This window comes from Carex rostrata, chromosome 14 (genome assembly GCF_964058835.1).
Source record: "Carex rostrata chromosome 14, lpCarRost1.2, whole genome shotgun sequence".
Lineage (NCBI taxonomy): Eukaryota > Viridiplantae > Streptophyta > Magnoliopsida > Poales > Cyperaceae > Carex > Carex rostrata.
The window spans coordinates 235,086-248,471 of record NC_135931.1 but is presented as its reverse complement, the minus strand read 5'-3'; the positions used below and the strand labels follow the sequence as shown (position 1 = coordinate 248,471).

The 13,386-nt window shown below is 37.9% G+C and overlaps 1 long non-coding RNA gene across 2 annotated transcripts; it reads right to left on the bottom strand.

The window, feature by feature from the left end:
- Window positions 1–6,085: 6,085 nt before the first annotated feature.
- On the bottom strand, window positions 6,086–10,545 carry LOC144565355 (uncharacterized). Of its 2 annotated transcripts, none has more exons than XR_013514879.1 (3): window positions 10,072–10,545; window positions 8,121–8,230; window positions 6,086–6,355 (listed from the first exon to the last, which is right to left on the bottom strand). It is a non-coding gene; the product is annotated as an uncharacterized LOC144565355 (long non-coding RNA). The 2 variants fall into 2 exon arrangements; XR_013514878.1 differs by having other exon boundaries at window positions 10,076–10,545.
- Window positions 10,546–13,386: the final 2,841 nt, after the last annotated feature.

Below are 13,386 nucleotides of genomic sequence, written 5' to 3'. Positions count from 1 at the left end.
AATCAAAGTCAGCTATACCGCTCAACTTTGCAATTTCATTCAAATAGATTCACAACCAACTATCAGCCTTGCACAATTCATTAAACAGGTCAACGGATAGGTCACCGTCACCTTATCCAGCCACCTAAACAGGTCGGTCTGGCAAATTCATAATAGGTCAACGCATAAATCAGCAGCGTCACCTTATCCAGCCACCTAAACAGGTCGGTCTGGCAAATTCGAACAGGTCAACGCATAAGTCAGCAGCGTCACCTTATCCAGCCACCTAAACAGGTCGGCCTGGCAAATTCATAAACACAGGTCAACGGATAGGTCATCGTTACCTTATCCAGCCACCTAAACAGGTCGGCCTGGCAGATTCATTCACATCAAGAACAATTAATAGAACTAATCAAATAATAACCATACCAACATGCCAAATAATCTTAACCGAACAATTCAAATCATTCTCATTTATGCAAGAATCAATATGCAGCATGAATTCCAAAATATGCAACAATTAATCATTCAACATGACAAACGAATAAACAGTTTAATTCCTGAAAATAAAGTATCAAACAAGTCCAAGAATCCCGCACCTGTTTAAGACGAGCGTACCGCTTAGTTATGGATCGGGCGTCTCGAATTGCCTCGCGATATCTTGCTCGACCGAGCCTACACCTATATTATACGTTTACTTGGTTTAATTCGGGTTCAGTGGTCTATATGTTTACTTAGGGTTTGTATAGTCCTAAATCAATTCTTTTCGGTTCCTTCTTTCTTATTAAAAATCTCATATAACGGTGCACAATTGCATCTAGGCCCTCTAGCCATATACCATTTCACTTTGGTAACAATCAATCACCGTTTCACTACTTTGGTTCTCGGATCAATTCAATTTACCGATTGGTTAAACCCTAATTTGGTCAAAACCTCAAATTAACCGTTAAACGTTCTAAAAATTCACGATCAGGAAGCAACCCTACCGATTTCAAGTCTAATTGGTTGGGTTAAACAAATCAAATCACGATTATGCCAACTTTCAGTTTTGGCACGAAATCCTAGAAATCAGAATTCACAAATCGGAAGGAAATCGGGAAAAGATTGGCAAGTAAACAAGCAAGGAGTGTAGATGAACTAGTCCTCGAGCAATTCGAACACAAATCTCGAGTTTAAAATGAAAATCTGAGAAATCGAGAAAAATCGAGGTTTAGAAAGAGAAAAGGAGAGAAAAGAATACCGAATCAGGGAGTTGGGAGAGATTCACGGACGCTTACTCGGTTCCAGTTTCGATTTCTCGTAACAATCGGGGGTTTGAGATAGACGGGAAACTCTCTCGCTCTTTTTCTTCTCTCTAGGCAAAATCTTACTCAAATATGTGAAAGGAATGGAGTGGGAGAGAGAGAGAGCAAAGGAATTATGCAAATAAGCCCTCAGATTCATCCAGTGCGGATCACTCACCCGCACTGGACCTGAGTGCGGACGCACTCAGCAGTTTGTAGGTCCTTCCAGCACTTTCCAGTGCAAAAATCGGTGTCGGTGCGGGTCCTCCACCCGCAGTGCGGGTCACTTCACCCGCACTCAGCACTTAGCCAGTTTTCAGAAATAAATTTTAACACAGAAATCACCCGCAGTGCGGGTGGCTTCACCCGCACTCAGAACTTAGTAGATTTTTGACAGAATTTCAGAAAAATTCCGAGCGTAATGCGGACGCACTGACCCGCAGTGCGGGTGGCCTCACCCGCACTCAGTACTTAGTCAATTTCAGTTCAACACAGAAACTTCATGAGTGCGGCCGCACCCACCCGCAGTGCGGGTGGCCTCACCCACACTCACAGAAATTTCAAAGATAATTTAAGGAAAACAGAAGTCAGTGCGGGTCAGTCACCCGCAGTCACCACCAGTGCGGACGCAGTGAGCCTGTAAAGTCTCAAATTCTCGAAATTTCGATGCGGTTTCGATTCACATTTAACTTACTTAATTAGAGGAACCTAAATTAAGGTTTTAACTTCCATTTTGTTAGCACAATTAACTTGATTCTTGCTTTTAATTCATTTGAATTTAATTGTAAAAATTTCGTAACGTAACAGCCCTAGCCTAATCTTAAAAGAAATTATATTTCCAGCTTCCATAATAAATACAATTCAAAATTTAATAGTTACAAGTTAGAGTTAACAATCGAGAAACCTAAGCGTCTCCTTGTACTTGTGAAGTAGTTTCTCAATTGGTTCAAGCTTAAGGCCTGCTTGGACCATAAAGTTTAGAATGTGGCAGGCAGATTTCCTGTGAAAAAAAAATTCTGTCACATATCGGTTGGAGAGTATTGGCTAAAAGCCAAAGTGCTGCGTTGTTGTTAGCAGCATTATCAAACGCCATTGCAGATACCTTATCAAGTATGTTTTATTCATCCAATACACTCAAAATGTATTCAAAAATTGATCGTGCGTCATGGGGATAATCCAGGACCCGAAGAGCAAGGATTCTTTTGATTAAAATCCAGCACTCGATATTGGTATCCTCTGAAATCCAATGAGCGGTCACAGAACAATATGGTAAATTATGTTTACCTGCCATCCATATGTCAAACGTTACAGCTACCTTATGTTTGGTCTCCTTGAATTCATCGTAAAGTTCAACTCGTTTGATCCAAAATTGGTTCATCAAATCATCCCTTACTTTTTTTATACGATTTCTTGTACTTGGGGTGCAGGCAATCCCTAATGAATTCTTCGAAAAATGGGTCAACTGTCATTGGCAAAGGTTTTTCTAACCACACAAAATATTTGATTAAACTCTTTCTAACCTTATCAGGATCGTACTTAAAGGACCCTCCGCCAACACCCAGGTGGGTTTGCACCATTTGGGTACTAAATTCTTAGGTTACATATTCACCTTTTTTTTTGTCATGCATGGCCTTATGTTTGATAAATGTACCAGTACCAGTTTCACCCTTGTACTTGTATTCTTTTTTGCATATTAAGTAAATATCCCCTACAATAATATTTTATGCATCTTTTACCTCTTTAAATATTGATCAACATTCAGTTGTGTACTCTCTAATGATTCTAGGCTTCTTGATATGCTCATTAGGTGTTTCGTTGGTTCTTCTCACTGCCTATGTTGTTGTGGAGGCCATGGATGAAGAAGAATGAGAATATCCTGACATTGGTGTGACTGGAACACTTCCCAAGTGCGGGGCTCACGGTGGAAGACCACTTGGTAGATTCAAGCGGGCGCCGCCAACAACCGGATCAACATAGTTCAAATCGTTCAACTCACGGCCAATTGTTGGCTTGTGGAGCCCTTGACTTGTTCATTTGACTAAATTTGCAAAACATACATAATTGCATTTTTACAGTTTTCCTTCTTGAGACATTGTGCAGGTTCATGACAACTGAAGATTCAATAAATACACATCGAGGATGAATTAATGAACTGCAAGATAACATCGAGGATGTAGTCATGAAGCACAAGATATTGGATAGCAAAAGTATTAACTCAAGATTAAGGACAATCAATCTTAAAATTGATAAAATAAGCTTGAGACTGACCTAAGTGAGGCCTACCATTGCAACGGTCCAGGAACCGTTGCAACGAAATAAATAAATTCATAGAATGTGCTGCACCAATATAAATCAATAATAATCGGCGTTGAACGGTTGGCAAGTCAAAGACTTTCGTCATGGGAACCGTTATCACAGTCCCTACCGTTGCATTCCAAACCAGTTCAAATTACCTTATCATTATAACGGTCCATATACCGTTGCAACGGTCAGTACCAAATACTTTCTTTTTATCAGCTCTCTATAAATAGAAGCTATACCAAGGTTTGGATTGACACTCTAGCCGCCTCCAACTTCAATATTTTGTATTTTCAGATCCAGAGAAAGCCATTGTTACTTGTGCACTTAAACTTCAATACTCACAATCAATCTCAAGCTTATTCAATCAATTCATCAACTCCTAGAGTGATCCTGCGTGATCAAACCAATTACTACTTCGAGCCTTGTGCTCACCTAGCAATCCTTGAGTCCTCGCAAATCAGATTGTCTTCCTTTGAGCCTTTAGTGCTCATGTTCAGACCGTGTGACTTCCCAGAAGATTGTAAGGGCTCACCGGTTCTACCTTGTAATCATTTCTCATTGGATAAAGAAAGGCGCGTCATCTCAAAGGTCGCGGGCCCCGGAGACGTAGGCGTTGGTGCTGAACTCCGTAAATTAATCTCGTGTCAAGTGTCTCTAAACTCTACTATTTATTTTACATTTTAGTTTAGAACAAAGTTATTCTGAGTTTCCGTCAAGAATAACTTTACGACACACTAGAACTTTATAACTTAGATTAAAAGTTTAAAAATGCCTTATTCACCCCTCACCCCCCCCCCCCCCCCCCTCCCCCTCTAAGTGCCTTTGGGACCAACACCAATGACATTGACAAGGTCAATCCAAGTTTGATTTGAATCCATAATTATGTTATATAGAAAAATAAGTGTTGGAAATTTTAGAAAAAATGCATATAAATATTTACATAACAATTATAGAACAATTATATAATTTTTTGAGACTTTCTACTCCTATTCTCAATTTTATTTGCAGTTTCAACTCAAAATACCACAAAAAATAGCTTAAATGCACAAATAATCACATAAAACTAAATATGATGTCTTCTAAACTTTCTACAAATAGTTGCAGACCAATTATTGCATAGTTTGTGATATTCTGCTGTTTTTATCTATTTTATTTGTGGTTTGAACTCAAAAAACTACTAAAATAGCTTAAATGTACAAACAATCACAGAAAATTACACAGGTGTCTCCTACACTTAGAAATTCATACATAACAATTATTTAATTTTTGGAGACTTTCTACTAATTTTTCACTATTTTATTTGTGTTTTGAACTCAAAGTGAAAAATTTATCACTAAAAATAACTTAAATGCAAAAGAATCACCGGCCATTTTTATTAATAACCCAAAAAAAAAGTTTTTTACAAAAATAACCGCAAAATCTGATTTTTTTTTCAAATATAACCAAACCGCCAGGGTTGCTGGCGGTCCACTTCTGTAGCGGACCGCCACGATCCCTGGCGGTCCACTATTTTTTTTTTTTTTTTTTTTTTTTTTTTAGATAGAGATCTGATTTTTTTTCTTAATATTTTCATTTGTGAAGTTTTAGTTTTTTTTTGTTTAGGGTATTTGTCAAAAAATTAAGGACTTGGCCTTTATTAAAATTTTAAATTTCAAGTTCTGACAGCTTGGGCGGTCCACTAGGGACCAGACCGCCAGTATCCCTGGCGGTCCGCTAGCTGTCTTATAAGCACGCTTTCTCTCTCTCTCCAGCACACAGTCTCATTTGTTAAACCACAGAGAAGAAAGAGAGAGCGATTTTGGCGATTTTGAAGCGATTTTAGGCGATTTAGAGGCGATTGCTACAGGTATTTTATTTTTTATTTAATTATTTTCTGTTTAATTTTTAATTAATAATTATTATACCCGCAGTATGTAAATACTATAAATTAGTCTTTAATTAATATTATAATTAACTTTTAAATTGCAAAAAATAATGAATCTATTATACTGTAATTCTTATGAATTTTTTTTTTAAATGTAGTTTGTTAAGGAAAAAATGTTGGTTGCATTGTACGTGGGCGGTAAGCTAACTAAGGGTGTAGAGGGCGTGTATTACTCGAAAGATGCCTCATTCGGCTTGCAGGTTAATGAAAGAACCACATTTATTGAACTTAAGCAACTAGCATACAAAAAGACTGGTGTAAACCCCAACCGGTATGACTTAGAATTGGCTACCCGAATTGACACACAACGGGCTGGGGCGGGTAAACCTTACTTTGTGAGTTTTCCTATAACAGATGAGGAGTTGTGGAAGGCTGTGTACCAACAATTTGAGTCTAGGGGGGTCGCGATGATAGACTTATATTCCAGGAGGGTTCCCCAGGCCGGGACTAGACCTTTTAGTGCGGCTGGGGCTGGACCTTCTAGGGCTCCCCCTGTCACACCCCAAACCCGAAATTCTGGATTAAGGTGTGATCAACCTCGCCTCGTGCTTAATTAATCATTAAGCACGCAAGGCTAATCATCAATAATAAATCAAACAGCAGCGGAAGCAAAATAATATAAATATCAAGCATCAGTCACATAGCAAATAAATAAACATACACATACATAACATATAATTCGATCCGTCTCGGATCCAAATCACACCATCTATAGAAGGGGATACATGATATATCGAGCCCGTATATATAACACAGAAAATACGGGACTCGTAAACCTAATCAAAAGCCTAATCCTAACTAGGTCAAGTGGTGTGGCCCTCGGGGACAGCTCCTGACATCTCCTGCTGCGGACCGCCAGAACCTGTACCTAAAACCCACGAAACAACTTGTGGGTGAGCGACGAATCGCCCAGTATGTGACCCAGAATTATCCCCTCAGGGATCCTCTACGGTCAAAGCACTTTTATTTATATAAATTTCGTACAGTTATGAATACAATTAAATATGCACAAGTGTAAACCTATCTCAATATCTAATAGTCATAAAAACACTTTTAATTAATGCCATGATGCGATTGTTCTAATATGCCAACATGCAAAATAAAGCCAAAGTCAAAAATACAATATCAGATAGTAATCAATTCGGAGTCCAGTACCAAAGCACCGTGTGAACAAATATAATAATAATAATATTACGGATTTAAATAAATCACCCCGTGCTGTGCCAATAGGATAAAAAGAATCTGAATGATATAATCCAAGGACTGTGATCAGGGAACAATGATACACGTTGCCTAATGACATCGCGCATTACCCACAAGATTAGCATTACACTAGCACACTAGCCGATGGTTATACCTTTACCAAAAAGAATCTGAATAATATAATCCAAGGACTGTGATCAGGGAACAATGATACGCGTTGCCTAATGACATCGCGCATTGTCCACAAGATTAGCATTACACTAGCACACTAGCCGATGGTTATACCTTTACCAAAATAATATGAACAATATAATCCAAGGACTGTGATCAGGGAACAATGATACACGTTGCCTAATGACATCGCGCATTGCCCACAAGATTAGCGTTACACTAGCACACTAGCCGATGGTTATATCTAAATCCGGTGTGTCATCTCGCCTAAACGATTCATCAATCAAACATATAAAATAGGAGAAATCATATAATGCAAGTCGTAAAAATATAGTCAACCAGTGCCACAGAACTCGGGATCGGAACTGTGCACTCACTCTGCCACGGAACTCGAGATCGGAACCGTGCAGACAAATCCGCCATGGAACTCGAGATCGGAGCCATGCGGTAGCGTAAAACAGACCCACGCAGAACTCGAGATCGGAACTGCGCAGTCTCAAGTAATAAAAATGCCACCACGGAACTCGAGATCGGAACCGTGGTGGGGTAACCAGTGCCACAGAACTCGAGATCGGAACTGTGCACTCACTCTGCCACGGAACTCGAGATCGGAACCGTGCAGACAAATCCGCCATGGAACTCGAGATCGGAACCATGCGGTAGCGTAAAACATACCTACACAGAACTCGAGATCGGAACTGTGCAGTCTCAAAGTAAAAACATGCCACCACGGAACTCGAGATCGGAACCGTGATGGGGTAACCAATGCCACAAAACTCAAGATCAGAACTGCTCGCGTAAAATGACAAAAATGATCGAAAAGGATATATAAGCAAAGTTTATACATATAATATAAATCCTAAGGCCATCCGAGAATCCAGTGACGCTCAGCTCAGTGGCTGTCGGGCCGTCCCATGCCAAGTGACACCAAGACGGAACGAAGTCACTCGGCCCTGCTCAGCTCTCACCAATGCATGCGTATGCAAGTACAATAATAGTATATTGTCTTCTACGAGAAGAAGACAATCTAATAACCTACTATTCTAATAATATATTATATAATATATTTAATTACTCTACTCTTAAAATACAGTAAATTCAGGTTTTTCAGGGTTTATGCAAATCTAACTACAGTGCAGAAAGGTAAACATGCTCTACAGTTTTAATGCAGCTACTTAAAAATAAGTGCAGATGTCAGGTCAGATGGATCGACTGGTAAGAGTACGCCCACGAAAGAAAATAATTCAGATATCCCACACCTGAGGGGGCTGGAGTCTCTGTCGCTAAAAATCAGCGTGCTCCACGTATGCTCCGATCTCCGGGTCAGTCGAATCGACCCACGGGTCGGTCTCGTACGGAGTCGACTGATCTGTGATCACGTAATTTAAACTAATTAAAATCTATGCTAATTTATTATAACCCTCGTCCCAGTTAATGTGCAAGTTAAATTCTCGATTATTTTGATTTTATAAAATTACTGATTCAGCCAGTCAGACTGATCCGATTAGGCATATATTAATTATTTATTTTCATGCCATCGAGCTTGGCATTAATCTTAATTTCTTTATAAGTTCGTCAGATATTGATCATTCACTTTGATCTAAATTAATCTAATTTAATCCTAAATTAATTCATATTTTTAATAATCTAATTTGAAGATATATTGCTTGTAAAAATTCAAATGTCGAATTATTCGCAAGCAAAAATAGTTATTTGAGAGTTATGGTGAATTAAACGTGTTTTACTTAATTAATATATTCTAATTGCCTATCTACTTTGATTTATTTTAAAAAGGACTATAGTTATTTTTAATTGATCGAAATTCGGTTTCGAAAGTTAATTTATAATTAAAAATCTCTAAGGCTAATATTTTAATAAAAATATATTGATTGTATGATTATTGCAAATTTTATAATCAGTTTTAATATGGTTTAGTTATTTTATATTTTAGATGTATAATTCTTTTATAAAATTTTAAGAACGAAACCTTTAACTATTTTACGCGTTTTCTACTTAATTTATTCTTAAGTCGCGCAATTCGTTATTTTTATAACTAATTTAATTTCTACGTTTAATTAGTCGTTTCGAATCTAAGTCCATAACGAATATTTTTCATTCCTAATTAATTGTCCTTTATTAACTAGCAACGAATTTTTGTACAAGTTCGAAAAATATTTAAAAGAACTATTTTAGCTTTAAAAACTTTTTATGAAACTTTTATTTTAGATTAATGTGTTGGGTGTTTTAATTTGGTTTGTTTCAATATAATACTTATTAATATCTAAGTTTAAGAACATGATTAGTAATAATTTATGAAGTGTCATCTATTTAATTTAGTGAAGAACTATATTACATACATACATCATATTACATATTATTTGTGTTCATATGTCCTTAAAATATACATCATCATGTTCAAATAAGCACATAACTTATACTAGATAAACATATAAGAGAAATGGCATTACACTTATAATAACGAGATATACTAATTATATCGATTAATAGTAATCATATATCCAATATTACATTTGCTATTAAGTCTCATTTTAGTTTATTTCTATCTTCTATTCATTCGGTCCAATCTAAGGCAATTAATTAATCCACTTGTCCAATTCAGATCAATTTAGTTTAGTTGAGTCCAAGCCCAAAATTCATGCATAATTCGGCTATTCACAAAATCTGGCCGAATTCCATTATTTTCCAAAGATTTACATAGGAGCCCCCTTAACATTAAGAAAATTAACACAAGTCAAGGAATTATAATAACACCCCTTAATCTATAAAAATTCACAGTTAGATCTTGTTAATTCATTAGTGTACCAGTACAAGCACATTACCATTAAACTCGCATCCGACACTAATTGAGGGGGCTCGGTTTTGAGTTGCAAATTCACACATTTTGAAAATCAAACAAGAATCAAATTGTAGCCGAGCAACCATTCGGCATCCAAATTTACAAGTAAATGAGTCGTGACAACTAATCGACAACAATTTCCATATCAATGGGTTCAATTCAATACTCGATTTCATATTCAAAAGACAACCAAGTAATTAACAACACCTAAATGAAATTGGATACGAGGACCCGACAACAACCAAAATATACTAAGCAATACACTATCAAGTCAAAAGGGTCGATGCCCTCGTGCCATCACAAAGCAAAACAGAATTTAAAGAGAGATGATAAGAAGGGCACAAGCAAGTTACCGACTTTGCTTCCAAATCCATGTCATGGCGAGAGTTGGTAGTCGTAGTTGGTTGTTGCCTTCTCCACCTTGTTTCTCGCCTCGTCTCAAGCTTCACAAGCGCAAGCACGCAACCAAGCACAAGTAACCCTTAACGGGTATGAGCAAAAACCGCAACCCAAAATATGAAAGAGGAGGGAAATCCCAACCGGGTTTGGTGACATAAATTTGTAAAAAGAGAAGAAAAGAGAGATAGAGACAGAGAGAGCGGGTACAACACGGGTTAGGGTTTCACGGGAGGGAAGGGGGGCTAAAAAGAGAGAAAGGGGGCGGCACCGTTGTGGTGTTTCACGGGCCAAGAGAGAGGAGAGAGTGGGGCGGGGGTTTGTGGTTGTGTTGCCTCAGTGACAGAAGAGAGGAGAGGTGAAGGAGATGGCGGAAAGAGAGAGGGAGGGGTTGGCGTAAAAAGAAAGCAGAGGGGGGCGCTGGTTTGGGGTATTTCACGGACACAGAGAGAGGAGAAGAGGAGAGGAGGGGTTTATTAGCCTGCTTCAAGATCCGTGCTAGAAGTGTGAGCGTTTGAGATTTTCCAAACAAAGCAAAACCTTAATTGATTAATAAATGTACATGGTGCATTGCACCTGACGGGAAGCAAAAAGAAAGGAATTGCACAAAATTTTATTTATTAAATAAGTCTCTTTTAAATATTAAGTTTCTTTTATAAATTCGAATCGAAGTTTTATAAAATTATCATAGTGTCGTACGATTATTTTCAAGTGTTTATAATTCGATTTTACAATCCGAATAATTCGATTTCAATTTAGTATATATATACACATGTAAATATCAAATCGCATCTTTATAATTCCTAAATAAATAAAATTATTCATATGAAAATTTGTATATTTATTCTACTAATTTCAAATCTATTTATTTATTTATTTATTTATTTATTTATTTACACGAATCCTTTTATTTTATTTTCTAATTCTCATTTTAATTACATAGTTTCATAAATTTTGTATATCTCAAAATTTTTAGTTTACATTATAAATTGATAATATAATTCTAAATGATTGTTAGTTTAATTAGTAAAATTTTAACTTGAGTGAAAATTTTAAATTAGCATAATTAATCATGTTTTAAAATTTCGAGATATAACACCCCCTGCTGGACCTTCAGGTTATGACAATTCGGCTTATGACAGCCAGGGGTACCACCACTCCCCTCATGACAACCAGGAGTACCACCACTCCCCTCATGACAACCAGGGGTACCACAGTCCCTGTTATGACAACCCGGGGTACCATAACTCCCGTGAGTTTACTGAAGTTGTACCACCACCACCACCACCCATACAGGCACCCATAATCCCTACATTTCCAGCTATACCAGAGTCAGTACCAATACAGTTATCCGTTAATGTCTGGCCGTTACGAGGGGAGGCTACTGATAGCATGTGCATATGATGCTGAGAACCAGCTGTTGCCTTTGGCGTTTGCAATTGTTCAGAAAGAGGATGGTGAGAACTGGGGATTCTTTATGCAGTTTTTAAGAAGACGGGTGATTGGGCCAACAAAGTTTTTCTCTGTAATATCAGACCAGCACAAAGGAATAAAATATGTTTTTGATCGGGAAGAATACGGTTGGTCAACACATACTGGCGAGTGTGTGCACAGGTTGTGTATGCAACACGTTGCGGAGAACCTTAGCAAGGCAACCGGACACGATACATGGGTCCTAGAAACATTCAGACGTAATTGCAAAAAGAAGAAGCCGAGAAGGGTGGAAGAGATGAGTAGAGAATTTGCAAAGGTATGTGTTTGTTAATTGTTTACATGTCTTATTGTACTTCGTGGACATATTTTTATTTTAATTGTTTACTTATATTATTTTATTTCCTTATTTATATGTAGTATATGCCGAAAGCAAATCTCTACTTAATGAAGGTGGGCAAAAATAATCCCAGAGATGTCCAAGAGCCACCAGCATACGAGAAAATATATCAAGCACGTGATGGAGGTTACCGTTGGGGAATTATGACCACCAACGGTTCTGAATCGCTGAATGCAGTCTTCAAGGAGAGCCGGACGTTGCCTGTGGCTGCAGTTGTAGAAGACACTTTCTACAAGTTAAATACCTGGTTTCAAGAACGGCGTGCTAAGGCAGCAGAATTAATAAGGATGAACCAGTCATTTTCAACAAGGGTGGAGGAGAAACTAAGAAAACACAGGAACAAAGGTGCAACTATGACCGTGATCCCGATGGGTAATGATGGTACAGAATTCGAAGTGCACAATCCAAATGAGTACGTTCCTTCCAGCCGTAGACCAGATGGCACTATGGAGTTTGTGAAGAGGGCTTTCAAGTACGTAGTGCAATTCCGAGAGACAAGAGAGGTGACCTGTACATGCCAGGGACCCCAACTAACACAAATACCTTGTAGTCACGTGATGGCGGTATGCCGAGTGAGAAACTTCTGCGAGGATCACTATGTCGCTGACATGTATCGTACCGATTACCTTGCTTCTACTTGGGGTGGATCTTTCCATTCTTATCCTAACCAGCATGAGTGGCCTGCGTATGTCGGTGATAGAATACTCCCTTCAGAAGGATGGATAAGGAAGGGGAGGAGGAGACACAAACGTGCTATAATGACCATGGACGAGATGGGTGGTAGGAGGCCATCGGAAAATCAGGCTCGCCGTTCCGTTTCTGACAGGCGCAGGGCAGGTATGTAGCATTTTTCGGAATTAATTTATGATTTTATTATATTAATAATTGAATTCTGTTGTTATGTTCAGATGCCATAAACGAACACAATGAAAGAGAAAATGCGAGAGTTGTTGCTGAAGCAACTGGTAGAACACAACCACCTCTTGCGACCCAATCATCTAGTAGCCAAGGGTCTACAAGTACTGCTGCTCCTGCAGCTGACACCAGAAAATCTTCTCGTCTATTGGGTCTATTCCGACGTCGTGAAAGATGAACTTATTATTTTGCTTAGGTGAACTAAGTTATGAATATTTGTGAACTTCAGTTGTATCGTTGAACTTTAATTGTATTTGTGAACTTATTATTCCGACGTCGTGAAAGATACGTTGTAATTTTAGAAGACCATTTCGATATAAAGCAGAAAAAACATAAAAACCAACATGAAATATAAAATAAAACTGCAATCATAATAAATAGCTACAGTCCAAAATACATCATAAAAAACCTGCAATCATAATAAATACATCATAAAAAAACTGTATATGTATATATGTATGTGTATGTGTGTATGTATGTATGTATATATGTATGTATGTATGTATGTATGTATGTATGTATGTAT